At 39.3% G+C, this 21,582-nt stretch overlaps 1 long non-coding RNA gene across 1 annotated transcript; it reads right to left on the reverse strand.

The window, feature by feature from the left end:
* Nucleotides 1–1,975: 1,975 nt before the first annotated feature.
* On the reverse strand, nt 1,976–12,984 carry LOC136884263 (uncharacterized). The gene is made up of 4 exons (XR_010861330.2): nt 12,873–12,984; nt 11,368–11,400; nt 8,807–8,836; nt 1,976–2,262 (listed from the first exon to the last, which is right to left on the reverse strand). It is a non-coding gene; the product is annotated as an uncharacterized lncRNA (long non-coding RNA).
* Nucleotides 12,985–21,582: the final 8,598 nt, after the last annotated feature.

A 21,582-nucleotide genomic window follows, 5' to 3' on the forward strand; every position in this document is an offset into this window, starting at 1 on the left:
TGACATATATAGATACCAGCGCAGGGAGGGGTGGCGGCTCTCTCGGCCTTGTGACCATGATTACGTAATTTCGTTGAGACTTTAAATTATTATAACTCAACAACCGTTTGATGAATTAATTTGAAATTTACAGGGATTAACTTTTATGATGTTTGCTATAATTCAGCGTTTGTCCCGTTGAAATTGGTTAAGGCGTTAAAAAGCTGTTAAAAGAAAATTTCTTTCGAGAAATATCTCTAGGGGAGGTGAGCTTCAAGCGACAGGTGACGTCACTTGACTCCGCCTAGCGCACTCGTAGGGTCTGGCACATACTGGAACATTCTTTACATGGATGTTCGTACGTCGGTCGGATCTTTAATGCTGGAAATAACATTTCTTTCAATTAACATGGACCAGGACCTAGGCCTTCCTGGTACAATACATAGGTATACACTGTGTTGCCTACAATTAAGTGCCAGTCCAAGAAGTTATTGCCAGCCGTACATGATTGTACGCCGTATTGCCTACACTGTAGGCAACAGTCTTCGAACTTGAGAGAGCATTAGAATTCGTAGGCAAGACTTGGGATACATATGTGGCAATGCTGTTTCCTTTAGTGGATTCATGCATTTCAGAAGACTTTGAGAGTTCGGTTGCGAAATTTTGCACAAAAAACTATGCGAGATAAGAAGGATATTTTAAGGTAGGAGAAGGGATGTTTTCTGTGTTTGATGCAAGGACACATGAACCTTGGCTGTAAAATGAATCTAAAGTGTTTTCTTCTGTGACAAGGATGATCGTATAGATTTACCAGCAAATAAGGATCAGATTGATGGTGAGGTGTTGAAGGAATACGTGGCACCAGACGAGACTAGCATTTTTGGAGCCTCTCAGTGTGCATCAAATGAGATTTTGCTTCTGATTTTGTCATATTGGTGAAGTCTGTTAGAAGAAATGCTGTGTAAATAAAATGAGTCAAGGAAAGCCTGTGTAAGGTATAATTAATGTATTGATCATTAGCCGGATAGGTTGGGAATTTTTCCGAAATTGACATCATTAAACACATCACTTGAGAGTCATTTGTATGTTCGCTACTTCCCTTCATATACAAAGGTAGTCAGAATGGTTGCTTTGATGTATAGATTTGTCTTAAATGCAAGGAGGAAACCACACGAACGATGGAAAGGAGAATTAACTGTGAATGAGATACGGTCCAACGAGAAGAAACTCGTCAAACTTGTCCAAGAAGTATTCACTGACGAGAAGTTTTTGTGCTTGAAGTCTCTACTCACTTTTAAGGATGGGGAAGGAATCTTGCGGGTGAAGACAAAGATCAAGGAATGAAAAAACAATGAACATTTCCGATCACTGATGATTCTTCCGAGCAAACACAGATTAGTGTAACTGCTTATACCTGAAGAGCACCCCCAGATTGATGCATATTGGAACACATCTGAGAGAGGGAGAGAAAGAGAGATTCTGGTTCTTGGGGAGTGGGAGATTCATCCGAAGTGTGTTGTCGAATTGTGTTACGTGTAATAGAAATGAAGCGATGCGTACCGAGGTGCCTCCTGGAATACTGCCTGAAGACAGAATCAAGGACACGTATGAACTAACGAGAGTGTATCTGGTTCGAGCACAGTACAGTACTACGTAATTTTCTTTTTTATACTGTAATATCAGTTGTTCGTTTTGGTGCTTTGAAACTTAGTTTTTATTTATATGCCCTTGTTTAAACCATGTTTGTAAAACTGACGATGATAATCAGAAATACATGATAATCCGGCATTCGTAGATCCCCCGGCATACAGGATTATAGCGACCCTAATATACTTTAATGCTAGCGGTTTTTTTCATAGCATTGTTCAAGTTCAATTGAGCTCCGTGGCGGCAGACAAGCGAACTGACTGACATTAAGGGTACATATTCCAAATGCTCACTTCATCGCCTTTCCTTCTAACACCATGGTCTTAGGTAAACAAGGAGAATAGAGAAGTTATATTTTCATAGATTTTATTGTTTATTCTGAAGATTAATTATAAGATTATAAAGATTTCTATAACACCGAAGAATAATAAAATCAGTGCTTATCTTTTGTGCTTTAATGGTGCAAATAGTGATCGTAAATCATGAAGTTGATTGGCATAGCAATGTTCCAAGAATGTATTGGCTTATTCCTCTGACAATTCCTTTTCTTGCGAGAGTACTGGTATTCATTCAGTGGTTTAGGATCTTATCACAATGCCGCGGTGGGTTGTTAGGATACCTAAAACAGTCAAAATACTAGAAAAAAGAGAAAGAAGAACACGAATTAGAATATAAATAAATAAATAAATAAATAAATAAATAAATAAATAAATAAATAAATAAATAAATAAATAAATAAATAAATATTTTCATATTATAAAACGGTTGGGGCAAAAGTCATTTCAATATATTTTTTTTCAGATATGTGAGCAGATCAGAAGCAGCTAATTGTAGCGTGGAACTTATGCAGGCAGAGTGTGTTTTCACAACAACAGATGGCTCTGTGACTGCTGGTAGTAGCCAAGGTCTATATACACATGTCAGGACAAGCATGTTACTTATGGAGCTGCCATATTAGGACTAGGTCTGGGCGTTCCCCGCAGTATTTCCGTTTTCGATACAGGTGAGTTTCGGATTTAAAATGGATTCAAGAACAAAAATGCTATTAAAATAAGTCCTTTGTCTTTGACTACAAGTAATTAATAGTTTTATCATAACCAGCGAATTGTGAAATAATGGTAAAGATATATATTTTGTGAGCAATAAGCACTCGGTTTTCATATATTGCGAGCGGTTGCAATGGCATTAAGAACAGACAATATGACTAAACTATCATAATCAATTTTTCAGCCAGTAGGCCTCATTTAGGGTACGTAAGCAAGAACAAAGTATTGTCATGATCAAAGAAGTGTGTACGGTTAAAATTAAATAATTACATGTCGGCTAAGGCCTAACACAACATTAGGCTTATTGTAATACACATTAAAGCCTGCAATTTAGGCTACATTTCTAGTAACAGGAATAAACGCGTATATTCGAAAACTGCCTTCGTAGCTTAAAGGTTAATGTAATTATGATGATGATGCTTGTTGTTTAAAGGGGCCTAACATCGAAGGTCATCGGCCCTTAATGTAATTAACTGCTGTCCTAGGGGTTCCGGGTTCGATTCCCGGTACTGACGGAAATTTAAGAATGGTATGTGGTCGAAATGGTACATGCATCTCACACCTATTGCGGGTGTGCCTGAAAAAAAGAAGATCCGCACCGCCACAGGATAACGACACGAGTTTACTGTTATAATGTAATACATTTTATTAGAATTCGCTTTACTTCGCATCGACACAGCTATGTATTTATATGATTATTACTCGAAATTCGGTTTATACGAATTTCTCGTTTTCTCGAAGCAACCGTTTCCTCCCCTGAAGCAAAAACTGCTCTGTAACTCGAACTTCGTGTGCAAAATTAACTGTGCAAATACGGCATTTGTGCTTTGTGAGGAACAATTAACGAGTAAAGAGAGGTTTGCAGTGGTGATGGGAGCTAACATGACGGGAACCGAAAACTAATACAAATGATCGACCGAGCTCGATAGCTGCAGTCGCTCAAGTGCGGCCAGTATCCAGTATTCGGGAGATAGTGGGTTTAAACCCCACTGTCGGCAGCCCTGAAGATGGTCTTCCGTGGTTTCCCCATTTTCACACGAGGCAAATGCTGGGGCTGTACCTTAATTAAGGCCACGGCTGCTTCCTTCCCACTCCGAGCCCTTTCCTGTCCCATCGTCACCATAAGATCCATCTGTGTCGGTGCGACGTAAAGCAACTTGAAAAAAAAATGAACGAAAAATCGGCGAAGCCAAGCCTCGCTCTCTCGGAGGTGTGTACCGGTCACGTACGAAAGCAACCGCCCTGAGTCGCGGATGACAAGCTCCATTTATGAATCTCGGCTGCGTGGTATTGTAAAGAAGTTTCAACGTGAAGGGAGGAAAGGTTAACAGTAACAAACAGAAGAGACTGACGGATTTCTTCCCAAGGTCTTTCTTGTTTCAGTTTTGTATGTATTGTACCCTGTCTTCTAAATAGTTACTATAATAAGGGTTATAATTAAAGTGATGCCGTAAAATAGAGTTTTTCTGTATATTACTATATATACTGTTAAAAACACTGTATCCCGTATAAGCCCGTAGGTATGATTCAATGCTGTGCTTACATGCTCAAAAATGATATTCTCTATATCTCGAATTTTCGATAACTCGAAAATAAAATTTAGTTCGCGAGGTGGTTCGATATATCGAGGTTCAACTGTATGTATGGGAGGGCATTATTCCCAAGGTCTTCCACCAATTAACAGTGACATTCTCCCCCGGCGACGGCTGTTTTGATGTAAGTGCGCTGCTCAACGCGGGAATACTTCCATTCCGCACGACGCCCAACTGATTTCACAGCGCTCTCTGTGCTACTACTCTGTTGACATCACGACATACATTGTTCGCTTCGCAGGCAGCATACCTCAAGGCGCATGCCTTACCGTAGTCTACGATTACATTGGTTTGTTTACAGGAGTGGTAAGCTTCAAATTCGTTCTTGTCAGAGAGTCAATCAATCAATCAATCAATCAATCAATCAATCAATCAATCAATCAATCAATCAATCAATCAATCAATCAATCAATCAATCAATCAATCAATCAATCAATCAATCAATCAATCAATCAATCAATCAATCAATCAATCAATCAATCAATCAATCAATCAATCAATCAATCAATCAATCAATCAATCAATCAATCAATCAATCAATCAATCAATCAATCAATCAATCAATCAATCAATCAATCAATCAATCAATCAATCAATCAATCAATCAATCAATCAATCAATCAATCAATCAATCAATCAATCAATCAATCAATCAATCAATCAATCAATCAATCAATCAATCAATCAATCAATCAATCAATCAATCAATCAATCAATCAATCAATCAATCAATCAATCAATCAATCAATCAATCAATCAAAGAATAAATCAATCCATAAGTCAGTCAGTCAGTCAGTCAGTCAGTCAGTCAGTCAGTCAGTCAGTCAGTCAGTCAGTCAGTCAGTCAGTCAGTCAGTCAGTCAGTCAGTCAGTGATCTGCATTTAGGGCGGTCGCCGAATTGGTATGTTCCGTATCAATTTATCGTTTTACAATATATTTGCATTTATTTATAATTGTTTACCTAGCTTTTTCCTAAATGTTTTCAAAGATCTTGGGAGTTTATCGAACATTTTCCTTCATAATTTATTCGAGTCCCTTACCCCTCGTCCTATAAATTAATTTTTGCCCCAATGTGTTCTCTTGAATTTTAACTTTATCTTCATATTATGATCTTTCCTATGTTTAAAAGCTCCACTCATGGTTATTATACTACTTATGTCATTCGACGCCAACTCATCATTGACATACCACATAGACGAGCATCTCGTCTCCTTACTCCCAAGTCTTCTCAGCCCAAAGTTTGCAACGTTTTAGTAACACTACTCCTTTGTCGGAAATCACCCAGAACAGAGGACATGAGGTGCAGTCGAGAGGCGAAAACTCGTATTGCGATTGGGAAGAAAGCATTAAATAATGACAGTAGACTTTTGTGTGGGGGCATGGATAGAGACTCGAGAAAGCGATTTGTGAAGTGCTTTGTATGGAGTTGAGACATGGACATTGAGAAAAGAAGACGAAAGAAGACTGGAAGCATTTCAGATGTGGATTTGGAGGAGAATGGAAAGTATATAATGGATAGAAAACGGTAAAAAATTAAGACTTCTTGAGAAGAGTTGGGGAAGAGAGAATTATATTAAAAGTAATCAAGAAAAGAAAGCACAATTGGATTGGCCATTTGATGAGGAGAGATTGCTTTTATATAGATGCTATAGAAGGAACGGTAAATGGAAAAGGACAAAGAGGAAGGAGAAGATATCAGATGCTGGACAGTATCATGATATAATACAAATATGAGGAAACAAGAGACAGGATTGCGTGGAGAATTGCCATGTGAAGACGTGCCATATGGCAGAACACTGATGATGATGACTCGTGCTGCTTTCCATGGAATTTTTCTTTTTCAGTTTTCGTATCAAGTAGTCCTGGTGAGGGTCGCGTACACTGGTTCACCAGAAACTTATACGCCCTCAACTTCACATCCTTATTACAACCCGTCAATACTCTCATAACCATGTGAAGAGATCTAAACTATGATTACATTAATCACATTACTTGCTGCCCTTGTTACTGAAAAATTGAGCTGTCAGGAAACAATAGTGTATTCTGTACTATTTCACACAACATATTACTAAAATGTTAAGGCATGCTTTAAGGGAATGGATCTGATGACCTACGATCTCATTTGCTCGCCAAGAGACATCCCTTTGAACCGGTATCAATGAAAAAAGCTGTCTATATATTCTTGAGGAAAATACAATATATTATGATAATAATGAAACATATTTCATGGGTGCTGTGTATGTGCCTAAATTCCTATTGCACAACTTGAGGGCTTATGGGAGGGTCAAGTGAATACTACTTTGAATAGGAACCCTTGAAAGAAAACGTACCATTCCCAGCTACAAGCAAAACACCACTATACGTTTAAATATCCCGCGTCTTCTGCGTCGATGAGCAGAGAGGAGAACTTGATGATGATCATTTGAGCCCGGCTGTTTAGGCCTTAATAGCCTACAATGCAATATAAATTTGCCCAAAAGCAAGTCTTGACCAGCCCGCTCTTCCGTTTTGTAGCGAGAGTAACATCACTTCTAGGAGTTTTAATAGACCGGGCACCTAATGTTATGCAAATATGATGGCACACAGTATGTTCATCTGAAGAACATTAGAAAGTAACATTCAAATGCAGTGCTGGAGTTCTGTTTGTGTAATATTATTAATATTTATTTACCTCCAAGTGCTATAGTTCTGGATGTCAATTATTATTATTATTATTATTATTATTATTATTATTATTATTATTATTATTATTATTATTATTATTATTATTATTATTATTATTATTATTATTATTATTATTTATTTAACTCCAAGTGCTACAGTTCTGCTGGTGAAATATTATTAGTTATTTATCTCCAACTGCTATAGTTCTGTTCGTGAAATGTTATTACTAGTTATTTACCTCCAAGTGCTGTAGTTCTGGTTGTCAAATATTATTATTACTTATTTAACTCCAAGTGGTATATTGTTGGTGAAATAGTATTAGTTTTTTACCTCCAACTGCTATAGTTCTGTTGGTGAAATAGTATTAGTTATTTACCTCCAAGTGCTATAGTTCTGTTGGTGAAATAGTATTAGTTATTTACCTCCAAGTGCTATATTGTTGGTGAAAGAGTATTAGTTATTTACCTCCAACTGCTATAGTTCTGTTGGTGAAACAGTATTAGTTATTTACCTCCAACTGCTATAGTTCTGTTGGTGAAACAGTATTAGTTATTTACCTCCAACTGCTATAGTTCTGTTGGTGAAATAGTATTAGTTATTTACCTCCTAGTGCTGTAGTTCTGTTTGTGAAATAGTATTAGTTATTTACCTCCAAGTGCTATATTGTTGGTGAAATAGTATTAGTTATTTACCTCCAACTGCTATAGTTCTGTTGGTGAAATAGTATTAGTTATTTACCTCCAACTGCTATAGTTCTGCTGGTGAAATAGTATTAGTTATTTACCTCCAACTGCTATAGTTCTGTTGGTGAAATATTATTAGTTATTTACCTCCAACTTCTATAGTTCTGTTGGTGAAATAGTATTAGTTATTTACCTCCAACTGCTATAGTTCTGTTGGTGAAATAGTATTAGTTATTTACCTCCTAGTACTGTAGTTCTATTTGTGAAATAGTATTAGTTATTTACCTCCAAGTGCTGTATTGTTGGTGAAATAGTATTAGTTATTTACCTCCAACTGCTATAGTTCTGTTGGTGAAATATTATTACTAGTTATTTACCTCTAAGTGCTATAATTCTGGTTGTCAATTATTATTATTATTATTATTATTATTATTATTATTATTATTATTATTATTATTATTATTATTATTATTATTATTATTATTATTATTATTATTACTTATTTAACTCCAAGTGCTATAGTTCTGTTTGTGAAATATTATTCTTCACACAAATATAATGTTACATTATTATTTTAAACAAAGTACAACTGTGTTTCTGGGCTTATGCATACCTGTTATTACTGTCTTCTGTAAGTTTGCATACTAACCTACAATTTGTTAACATTCGGGCTCTAATGGTCTTCTTATGTTACGTATCTGCTACCCATCTCTGATGGAGAGGAAGATCTGGTTGCGCCGATTGTGGCAGCTGGACTACGAGGTCTTTCTGAGTGAGTATGCCGGAACGTGACACGTAGGTACAACGTTATTATCGACTTGGTTGGACGGCACTCCAACCTGTTCTTGTTCGTGGTCTCAGAAACAATGCAATAACGGTCACCTCATGGACGGAGCGCACGGCGGGATATTTAAACTTGTTATGGTGGGGAGACACTACGTTTAAGGATATGGGTTCATATTCTAAATCTTATGAACTCCACCTCCAATTAAAGGCCTCAGAGTGTGCAATTGGAATTTAGTTACACACAGTGAACGAATTTTAATTTTGGAACTCTATGCATTAGTTGATCACATGCATTTGTAACATTCTGGTTCATTTCTGATCTTAGGTTTTTTTGGGTATCATACCCTAATTTTTAAGAATAACTGTATGCACTGCATGATTTTGTTGTAACTGGTGAATTGTACTTACATAAGCACCTTCGGGGACAGGGAGCGCACGCTGAAACAATAAAACAAATATTTATCATTGCTAATTACTTTTTGCATTGATATTGGATTGTAAACTTATCTTTCAAAAAACGAAAAACGTAGGACTGGACAGGAAAAACAGATGATTAATACTGAATCTGTACAAACCACAGCAAACTGAAAATGGAGTGATCAGAAACAAAGAAAGGACATAAGTAATGTAAGTTTTGTCTGAAAGCTGTCATTAGTATTTGTACATTCCCCCAATAAATGAATGAGCACATGATGTTTTGTAAGATCCATGAAAATATACTTTTCTGAGGAAGTCACCACTAGGATTGCATTGTGCCACGCAAAATAAATCCAAAATAAAAGTAATGGAGTGTTTTCGAATGAAGTCAGGTGATGCGTGAAATTTCAGTTTAGGAAAATATGCCTTAAAGGCTGAAGTACATGAGTGCCAATGAAATAATACTGAGACTTACCATAACATTTCTCAGAATATCTATTATAACATGAAAGGTAGAAATACACCAACTTTACCACGTCAAGTCAAAGCCCTTCTGATTCTAATGGACTGAAATTTATAGTATTTAGACTTCTGGTTTCTTGTAAGGAATTTTTTGAATGTGAGACATTTTTCAAGGTCTTATTGAAACATGTCATGTTGGTACACATTAATACTAAAGTATTGGTACCACTGCTTCCAAATTATCATCACACATTCATAGACGCATGAAAGTCTTGAAACTCTAGAATTTTAACATTTGATAAATATTTCTGTCTTCATTTACAAATTCAGATTTAATTTTAAAATATTGTAACTTTTAGCAACAAAAAGAAAGGTTTATGAAAAACACAATTTAGAAGCAAAATTAAAAACTCTAGAGTTTTAGTATTATAGTACAGTCATACATGAGTGTACAAAATTTCATATTTCTAGGTAGAATAGTTTAGGAGCAACGTGTACTTAAATGTAAAAAAAAGGGTTTTCGGGAAACTGCAGTCAAAGTTTATGCTTCACTCACACCTGTCTCAGAACATTAAAGGACCATATTCTTCTTGCTGCTGGCTCTCTTCATCTTCTCTTTTCCTTTTTCTGTTTCTTTTTCGAATTCTACCTTCCTTAGTGGATTCTGCAGTTGCTTTTTGGGAATTTTTCACACGGTTAATGTCAAAGACCTTCATTGCCTTCAACATGTTTGCCCCAGGCTTGATACCTAGGTTCACATTATTCATAATTTATTTGTGAAATCGAAAAAAATGCACATAAATCATACATATTCTTGTTCAGGAAGGCGCGCTTTTCAAATTAAGCACAGATTACCTTTTCGAAATTTCCGTTCTCTTCACGTAATTCTGCCCTTAATGAAAGTAGATGAATATTGTCAATTGGGTAATAGAATAAGTAACCATGACAGAAGTAAGGAGGACAAAAATAATGCGGACTAGCACAAACAAATAAGGTCGTTCTTAAGGAAAGAAATTTGCTCACTTCGTACATTGATACTTTCATCTGGAGCGTGGCATTGTATGGAAGGGAAACATGGACGATAACTCGCTCAGAAAGAAAGTTAATATAATATTTTGAAATCCTGAAGGTAAAATGAAATGGCGTATGGCTTTTAGTGCCGGGAGTGTCCGAGGACATGTTCGGCTCGCCAGATGCAGGTCTTTTGATTTGACACCCGTAGGTGACCTGCGCGTCGTGATGAGGATGAAATGATGATGAAGACGACACATACACCCAGCCCCCGTGCCAGCGAAATTAACCAATTAAGGTTAAAATTCCCGACCCTGCCGGGAATCGAACCCGGGACCCCTGTGACCAAAGGCCAGCACGCTAACCATTTAGCCATGGAGCCGGACATCCTGAAGGTGAGAATGGTAGATCGAATCCCGGATGATGAGATACGGAATGAAATTGATGAAAGGAGTCCGATTTGGCTAAATCTGACCAGAAAAAAGATACGATACCAGGGCACAACTTGAGACACACAGGACTTATTCGGTTGGTTTTTGAGGAACGTGTAGGTGGTAACAACGGTCAGGGCAGACCAAGGTATGATTATGACAATCAGATTAGAGCAGATGTATGGTGTAGAATTTGCATAGAAATGGAGAGGCGCATCAAACCAGTCTATGGGCTGATGACTCAAATACAACACACTCGCGATCTTTACTGGGATAATAATTATGTGTGCATGATTACTTTCAATTTTTATATAAGAGCAAAATCAGAATCACAAGGAAGAAAACTATGCCCACTAACAAATAACTGTTATTCTATACTTTCAAATAACCCATTCACTGCCGACAAAAATTAATGGCATATTGCACCTTTCATATGTGGCAGCGAAGGTACCTAGCACCACTGCACCTTTTTGTGGACATAACAACCCTTTATTCATTTCTCTGGGCTTAGCCTGATGATATGCAATGATCTTGACCCTTTGCTCCTATCGAGTAAAAATTACAGGATTTTTAATTCGGCACTTTGCACCTTTCTACTTTTAAGTAACAAATTCATGATTTCTGTTGTATTTAGTGAACTGTACTTACGGGCTCTGCATAACTCCGCTGCGTGGCAAGTGCCTGAAACAAAAAAACAAATAAACATTTGTACTTATAAACACCCTACCAGAAGGCGCCGAGCAGAATGTATAAAACTATAAGTACCCTGGATAATATTTAACAGCAAGGAATAGGAGCATCGATCGATAAAATAGAGAGTGAAAAATGTGAAGACTAACTATCTTGCAACCAGAGAAGTGAACAATAAAAGAAACATATCAACAGGCGCAAAGTTCAGGCACTACAAGGCAACAGTGAGGAACTCATTACTGTACATGACCGAGACGATGACACTAGGAAGGCATGGGACAGAGAATATGGAGAAGGAAGGGATAGAATTCCTGAGAAAAATACTGGGGCCAAAATGAGTAGGTGAAAGGTGGGAACGAAGATCAAGGGATAAACTGTAACAAAAGACGAGGACGATCTCCGAAGATATAAGACTCGATAGAGCAAGATTTGCTGGACATATGATCAGGATGGACATGGAGAGAATGAGCAGAAGAGTATGGGAGACAACGTGTAGGACGAGAGGAGAGACGGGAACTAAGTGGATTGTCTGGACTGAAATGGAGATCAAGGTGGAAGGGACCAGCCAAGATGCCAGAGCTCAATTACAGAGAAAGATACAGGAGTAGAACATAGAAACACCAATGGGGAAAGACTACAGAAGAGGGTACTGAATATATCAACAGAAGGATGGGAGAGAAGGAAGGAATGATGAAGAGGTTGTGAAGGAAGAAGAAGCCCCAAACCATAACAAACCTGCCCGTGGTCTTACATGACCGTAGGCAAAGCGGACTGCCATTATAATCAAAAGTACACAAATGGTAGTAGGAAAGGGGGCCTGTCATTATAATCAAAACTCCCCAAATCTATTATGGCTGGTATTATGAAAGGGGGCACGTCATTATAATGATAAGAACACAACTCGATTTTGATGGCAAGCGGGAAGTGCCCTGCCATTATAATGGAAACTGCTAAACTGGAATTTTGTTCTCAAGAACACCCAGCAACTGTTATACTGTCAGAACCTTGTTTACGACGCAGGACAATTCTCACGATTCTAAGCTCATCAGAGGGATACTTGGACTCTCAAAATTTGCTGCAGTGAGAGAGTACTCGCTAGCTACGCACTGGAGGAATTCGTGCAAACTCCGAAGAGGCCTGGTGCAGGTCTTTCGAGTTGACACCGTATTGGCGATCTGTGTGTCTATGAGGATGAGCCCCTACATACTATGAAATATAATGACGAAGACGGCATATACGCCCAGCCCCCAAGCCATCAGAATGAACCAATGAAGGTTAAAATCCATGACCGAGTCGGGAATGGAACCCGAGCACGCTAAGCAACAATGAGAATTACCGTATGAGTCCACTCACTGACTACTCCTGTGTTAGTGGTCATGAACACAGAAGGAGAGTTACGAAAAATGGCCATAAAAGTGAAATAAAATGCAACTGAAAGGAAAGAAATAAGTTTAAAATCTCACCAGCACGACTAGCAGGACACAGAAGACAACGATGAACTTCATGTTGATAGAAGGCGTATTCTGACAAAGTTTAGTGCTTTCCCTGGTTATGTATACACCGCAGGTGTATTGCAACATGAGATATTTTGTCGAGTCCTTGCAATGTTATCCTCTGAACGTTAACAAGTGACGCAGATGCCAATTTTTGCATAAGGCTGAGAGATAAAGTAAATTGCAGGAAAATTGTTTGAATATGACGATAAGTATTTATCTTGGCCTGAGTGGCATGTAGATGTCTTTAGCATCGATATTAATGGGGTTTCATAAACTTTCCTACACTCCTCCATTGTAAGCACAGGAACCAGTGTTCGTTCACTCATGTATACCAGGTCAGCATTTCCATCTGAACTGGTTTTTTTTTTACAATATGTTTTTGCGTCGCACCGACGTTTTTCAGCGAGGATGGGACAAGAATGAGCTAGGATTGCGAAGGAAGCGACCGTGGCGTTAATTAAGCTACATTCCCAGCATTTGCGCAGCCTCTCTGGCTTAGGCGGCAGCGTGCTGGCCTCTCACCGCTAAATACAGTGGTTCAAATCAATCCCGGTCACTCCATGTGAGATTTGTTCTGGACAAAGCGGAGGCGAGACATTTTTTTCTCCGGATACTCCGGTTTTCCCTGTCGCCATTCATTCCAGCAACACTCTCCATTAACATTTCACCTGTCGGTCATTAATCATTCCCCCAAGGAATGCGTGAGGCTTCACCTGCCGGCATATTTCCTATCCTCGCCGCTAGATGGGGGCTTCATTCATTCCATTCCTGACCCGGTCGAATGACTGGAAACAGGCTGCAGATTTTCATTTTCCAGCATTTGTCTGGTGTGTAAATGGGAGACCACGCAAAACCATATTCGAGGCTGCCAATAATGGGGATCGAACCCACTGTCTCTCGAATTAAAGCTAATAGCTACGTGTCCCAAATCGCGCAACCACTTGCTCGGCAAGAACGCAAGCTCTTAGTTCAAATCCAGACGACAACGAATTTCTTCACGTGTTCCTTCTCGCTAAGCAACGCATACTAATGTGGACGGAGGAAATGGATTTAGATTTCGCAGCTGAGAAACCTATCAGTTTGTTGTACGATGAACGCGCCGAAGAGCTTTCGTTTCCAGGTAGCTACCTCACTGAAGATTGAGCACGTTACTCCTTTAATGATTTATTTATTGATTGATTTAATTTATTTATTTATTTATTTCTTTATTTATTTAACAACTGTTGCTGCTTCCCATCGACCTTTCGACTTATCAAGAGATTTAAACTCCTTAGCATTCATGTCAGCAGCATCACGCAGAGTTGGATGGCGTTTTTAGTCTATTAATATTCAACAGTGTCCGTCTCTGTGGTGTAGTGGTTAGTGTTCGATTCCCGGCTCTGCCACGAAATTTGGAAAGGGGTACGAAGGCTGTACCGGGGTCCACTCAGTAGAGGGGGATCGTTTCTCTCCTCAGCCATCCTAGAAGTGGTTTTCCGTGATTTCCCACTTCTCCTCCAGGCAAATGCTGGGATGGTACCTAACTTAAGGCCACGGCCGCTTCCTTCACTCTTCATTGTCTATCCCTTCCAATCTCCAGAAGGCCCTTGTTCAGGATAACAGGTGAGGCCGCCTGGGCGTGGTTCTGGTCCTCCTCTCCTGTTGTATATCAGACCCAATGTCTTACGCTCCAAGACACTGCCCTTGAGGCGGTAAAGGTGGGATCCCTCCTGAGTTCGAGGGAAAAGGCAACCCTGGAGAGTAAACAGGTTAAGATAGAAAGAAAGAAAAGATTCAAAAGTGGCAGGTCACTATGCACTAGGATTTCTAGAGATCTTGCAGAATTCCTTCATAGGGGCATTCGACAGAGGTGGAGCAAGTGGTATTACACCAGTTAGCAGTGGATGCCAATGTAGGTGTGATTGCACCAGATATGATGCGCATTGTGGTATTAAGCTGGGTGCCAACAAGCTTTGTATGATTACTGTTAAAACCTTTTCACTCCAAGTATCTTTCCTGCTTATGCACGCCCCATCCCGGGTTATTTTGGATAATTTCACACTAGCAGAAATAAGCTAATATTTATTTTATATTTACAACTATTTACAAAGTTTTATGAGCAAAAATGAAATTAAAACATTATCCCTTCACATTTTCATCGAAACTTCTCTACACTACCATGTCCGAGTTAACTCATGGTTGGGACAGCGATAGACACTAGGATGTCCTAGTTAACTCGTGGTTGGGACAGCCATAGACACTAGGATGTCCTAGTTAACTCGTGGTTGGGACAGCCATAGACACTAGGATGTCCTAGTTAACTCGTGGTTGGGACAGCCATAGACACCAGGATGTCCGAGTTAACTCGTGGTTGGGACAGCCATAGACACCAGGATGTCCGAGTTAACTCGTGGTTGGGACAGTCATAGACACTAGGATGTCCGAGTTAACTCGTGGTTGGGACAGCCATAGACACTAGGATGTCCTAGTTAACTCGTAGTTGGGACAACCATAGACACTAGGATGTCCTAGTTAACTCGTGGTTGGGACAGCCATAGACACCAGGATGTCCGAGTTAACTCGTGGTTGGGACAGCCATAGACACCAGGATGTCCGAGTTAACTCGTGGTTGGGACAGTCATAGACACTAGGATGTCCGAGTTAACTCGTGGTTGGGACAGCCATAGACACTAGGATGTCCTAGTTAACTCGTAGTTGGGACAACCATAGACACTAGGATGTCCGAGTTAACTCGTGGTTGGGACAGTGATAGACACCAGGATGTCCGAGTTAACTCGTGGTTGGGACAGTCATAGACACTAGGATGTCCGAGTTAACTCGTGGTTGGGACAGCCATAGACACTAGGATGTCCTAGTTAACTCGTAGTTGGGACAACCATAGACACTAGGATGTCCGAGTTAACTCGTGGTTGGGACAGTGATAGACACTAGGATGTCCGAGTTAACTCGTGGTTGGGACAGTGATAGACACTAGGATGTCCGAGTTAACTCGTGGTTGGGACAGCCATAGACACTAGGATGTCCGAGTTAACTCGTGGTTGGGACAGTGATAGACACTAGGATGTCCGAGTTAACTCGTGGTTGGGACAGCCATAGACACTAGGATGTCCGAGTTAACTCGTGGTTGGGACAGCGATAGACACTAGGATGTCCGAGTTAACTCGTGGTTGGGACAGTGATAGACACTAGGATGTCCGAGTTAACTCGTGGTTGGGACAGTGATAGACACTAGGATGTCCTAGTTAACTCGTGGTTGGGACAGCCATAGACACTAGGATGTCCGAGTTAACTCGTGGTTGGGACAGCCATAGACACTAGGATGTCCGAGTTAACTCGTGGTTGGGACAGCCATAGACACTAGGATGTCCGAGTTAACTCGTGGTTGGGACAGTGATAGACACTAGGATGTCCTAGTTAACTCGTGGTTGGGACAGCCATAGACACTAGGATGTCCGAGTTAACTCGTGGTTGGGACAGCCATAGACACTAGGATGTCCGAATTAACTCGTGGTTGGGACAGTGATAGACACTAGGATGTCCGAGTTAACTCGTGGTTGGGACAGTGATAGACACTAGGATGTCCGAGTTAACTCGTGGTTGGGACAGTGATAGACACTAGGATGTCCGAGTTAACTCGTGGTTGGGACAGTGATAGACACTAGGATGTCCAAGTTAACTCGTGGTTGGGACAGTGATAGACACTAGGATGTCCGAGTTAACTCGTGGTTGGGACAGCCATAGACACTAGGATGTCCGAGTTAACTCGTGGTTGGGACAGCCATAGACACTAGGATGTCCGAGTTAACTCGTGGTTGGGACAGTGATAGACACTAGGATGTCCGAGTTAACTCGTGGTTGGGACAGTGATAGACACTAGGATGTCCGAGTTAACTCGTGGTTGGGACAGCCATAGACACTAGGATGTCCGAGTTAACTCGTGGTTGGGACAGTGATAGACACTAGGATGTCCGAGTTAACTCGTGGTTGGGACAGTGATAGACACTACCATGTCCGAGTTAACTCGTGGTTGGGACAGCCATAGACACTAGGATGTCCGAGTTAACTCGTGGTTGGGACAGCCATAGACACTAGGATGTCCGAGTTAACTCGTGGTTGGGACAGCCATAGACACTAGGATGTCCGAGTTAACTCGTGGTTGGGACAGCGATAGACACTAGGATGTCCGAGTTAACTCGTGGTTGGGACAGCCATAGACACTAGGATGTCCGAGTTAACTCGTGGTTGGGACAGCGATAGACACTAGGATGTCCGAGTTAACTCGTGGTTGGGACAGCGATAGACACTAGGATGTCCGAGTTAACTCGTGGTTGGGACAGCCATAGACACTAGGATGTCCGAGTTAACTCGTGGTTGGGACAGCCATAGACACTAGAATGTCCGAGTTAACTCGTGGTTGGGACAGTGATAGACACTACCATGTCCGAGTTAACTCGTGGTTGGGACAGCCATAGACACTAGGATGTCCGAGTTAACTCGTGGTTGGGACAGCCATAGACACTAGGATGTCCGAGTTAACTCGTGGTTGGGACAGCCATAGACACTAGGATGTCCGAGTTAACTCGTGGTTGGGACAGCCATAGACACTAGAATGTCCGAGTTAACTCGTGGTTGGTACAGCGATAGACACTAGGATGTCCGAGTTAACTCGTGGTTGGGACAGCCATAGACACTAGGATGTCCGAGTTAACTCGTGGTTGGGACAGCCATAGACACTAGAATGTCCGAGTTAACTCGTGGTTGGTACAGCGATAGACACTAGGATGTCCGAGTTAACTCGTGGTTGGTACAGCGATAGACACTAGGATGTCCGAGTTAACTGGGGCGTGGGATTGAAAAGGTCAACCAAACTGGTGCACAGTACTCAGCAGGGGGTGTACACAAAGTGAAGCACTACACTTGACACATTCATATCTAGTTTCCTTCCTCTTACGGCTTGCCTTATTTGTCCTTTATGAATATTTCGTATACGGTAGAATGTTCGATGAGGTTAAGTTCGTCCCTAATGCCAGACTGGGTTGGGTCAAAATCATGTTTTTTAATGTAAAATTAGCGTCATTCATCCAGTTTCTTACGAGAAACTGTATGTGGTGGCACTAACCTGGGTCGTTTTCACACCATGTGATCAAGTTTGATTTCTAATTCCTCCTCCTCCTCCCTACCTTCAGATAAATCACTCCTACTATCACTTTCCACAGAATCATTCACTAATAATAATAATAATAATCGTATGGCCTCAGCTACCGTTTGCAGACATTTCGATTTGACGCCATCTGGCTGTCTGCTCGTCAATTTCGACGTTCCGGTTTACTCTGTCTGCCATCTAGCGGACCTAGAGTAAACCGGATCTCTCTTGGGCGTCTATGGCTGAGATTTAATTAATTTTGTCGGGTAAATACCAAATGTATCACCAGAGATCTTTTACATGCCGACATCGTACGACATGGAGTGTCGAATGGACTTTTTTCCGCCCTTCAAAAATCCGAGCACCTCTGCCGGGTTTGAACCCGCTATCTTGGGATCCGGAGGCCGACACTCTACCACGGACCCACAGAGGCAGCTGAATCATTCACTAATATATCTTCTTCGCTATCCTCGTAATAGTAAGACTCGTCATCATTACCTAAAACATCTCAAATATCACTTTCCGTCAAACTTTGTTGATGCAAAAATGTTGACTGAGTCAAGACAGCTGTCGAAGAAGAGTTTAAGGGTCGAGACTAAATATACGGTGCTTGCGATGTATCGAGATAGCTGTGTTCTTCTCTGAGCATTGTCAGATGATGCCATATCACGTTCAGCGACAGAACTGGAACATACGACTAAAATCGGCACCGCCAGAGAGCGGGGCATTTGAAATACGAGTTAACTCGGGCGTGGGATTGAAAAGGTTAACCAAACTGGTGCACAGTACTCAGCACTTGAATACACCAAACCCAAGGTGGTTGCTGAAGATCCACACAGGATGTTGTTTCGAGACTTCAACTTTTGGCAACTTTAGGCAAAATTTTCGCAACATCGAATCTTAAGTAATAACTCGCAAAAATATAATCCACAAATTGTGTGGTAGAACTAGGGGCTCGGCGATAACTTTAGTTCGATGCATAGCTTAGGGAATTGTGTTTTCGGCTGCCGAATAATGTGCCCCTCTTATTGTTGAACAGCCCTCACACTAACCTCATAGATACTCAGCTGAACACCCCGATGCGCTTTACTTTTATTTCTCCCTAAATCCTAAAAGTATAGAAATTTGGAACTTACCTTAATGAAGTATTTAATCAAAAGAAACATAAATTATTATACATTTCTAAATATTTTGAGTATATGTGATAAAATATAATGATGTTCTTTCAAGAACGAAGCATTCCACTTATTTATTTATTTATTTATTTATTTATTTATTTATTTATTTATTTATTTATTTATTTATTTATTTTGGCAGATGACCTCAGATCTTAGGCCCTTTTAAACAACAAGAAAGTATTTATTTATTTATTTATTTATTTATTTATTTATTTATTTATTTATTCATTTTGGCAGACGACCTTAGATCTTAGGCCCTTTTAAACAACAAGAAAGTATTTATTTATTTATTTATTTATTTATTTATTTATTTATTTATTTATTTATTTATTTATTTATTTATGTATTTATTTATTTATTTATTTATTTATTTTGGCAGATTACCTTAGATCTTAGACCCTTTTAAACAACAAGAAAGTATTTATTTATTTATTTATTTATTTATTTATTTATTTATTTATTTATTTATTTATTTATTTATTTATTTATTTATTTATTTTCAGCTGTTTCCCATTTGGTGATAGCCCCACCGGACTCAGTATACTCTCAGTATATATTCGTTTAGAATGTACAAATTTTCATTTACCTATGTGATGGATTAAAATTTGGCACGAATTTTTCACCACCACTGTGACAATTTCGCGTCGTAAACATTGAGGCAACCCAAATTTCTTCCGGAACGATTCGAAGAATATCGCAATAACACCGCGAGAAGCTATTAGAAGTCCTATTACATCTAGATGTTTCTGATGACATTTTCCCTTGAACTATCCAATTATTGGCTGGTATATATTCTTGTTTACAAAATTGTACTTTTCTGGATAATTTATACCAGTTTCAAATGTTATTGTTGGGTGTATAATGAATCCATTCTGGTGACTTTTGAATAGGCCAAGGTATGTATCGTCTAGTGGAGTCAGAGGAGTAACTAATGAGATAGGGCCCGCCCGCCAGTATAAAATTTAGGGCCCCCTCAAAGGAAATGTAAGGCCTATGAATAACTAATACAGTCGTAATTACAGCAAGTAGAACTAACACTATGTACTGACAAATTATAAGAACAAAGGAATAATTCATTATTGTAAGATTATGAAAAAACTATTTTAATAGGTTTTATTGACTGTCTCGGTGCTGAACTGCCAACGCAACCGTATACCACTTACAGTAGGTATACGTACTTAAAACTGGTTTAACTTTTCAGTAAGTACAGAATTATGCACTGTAACTGATATTGAAGTCACAGTTATAACGATGTATTTTATTACAACCCAGGAAAACATAAGAATATTTGTTTATTAGTGGCCTTACGTCGCACCGACACAGACACAGAATTACACAAAATTAAATCAAAAACTGTTCAAATAAAGTTTGAAGAATACAAAACCGTACAAATGATCAGACTCTAATTACCCATGGTGTAAGTACACCATTGTAGGAGTTATGCACTGTTGTCGAATAAATGTCAGAAAAACTTTAAATGATAAGCAAATTTCGTGTATAATTCGATCACAGGTACACTACGTATCAAGAAAGTATAATTTTCTAACTAAATATATATGTTGATAACAACTTCTATTACTGTAATTATTTTTGAATAATTTTGTGCAGGTCTTTAAGAAGCGTATCGCCATATTGTGAGAGACGACAAGCTACAGCTGTGCTGTGTTACATTCAACACAGTTACGAAAACTGCTGCTAGATTGAACCGAATGACAATTCCTCTACGTACAAATTGTAAAAGCAAACTATTTCATAGTGATCTGATCTTCTGAACATTTCTATGCGGAGTGATATTAGGCTAGATATATTATTATTGTTCTTGTTATTATTATTATTTGAATAATCCTTTTGAGGGTAAGATAAATAAATTTGGTTATTTCTTTTTTACTTTTAACTTTCTTCGTTTCCAAACTTCCTTCATTCTGTGGTTTCCCATTTTCACACTAGGCAAATGCTGGGGCTGTACCTTAATTAAGGCCACGGCCGCTTCCTTCCCATTCCTAGGCCTTTCCTGTCCCATCGTCACGATAAGACCTATCTGTGTTGGTGTGACGTAAAGCAAGTAGCAAAAAAAGAAAAAACTTCCTTCACTTTCTCTTCCTCTTCAGTCCATTTTCCTCCAGTTATTAATTTCTTTCTTTACTGAAGCCCTGCCTTTCGTGTTACTTCTCTGAAACGTGTTGTGTTTTCTATTTTATCTACTTTAATTCCAACGTTTTCTATATCTTTTACATTTTCAATGAACCACGTTGGTTTGGATTTGTATCTGTTCAATAAGTTTAAGATTTTTTGTCAGTCTATGGTTACTCATTCTATAAATGTGTCCAATATACTGTAGTCTTCTTTCCCTCATTAC

Source organism: Anabrus simplex, chromosome 12, assembly GCF_040414725.1.
Source record: "Anabrus simplex isolate iqAnaSimp1 chromosome 12, ASM4041472v1, whole genome shotgun sequence".
Lineage (NCBI taxonomy): Eukaryota > Metazoa > Arthropoda > Insecta > Orthoptera > Tettigoniidae > Anabrus > Anabrus simplex.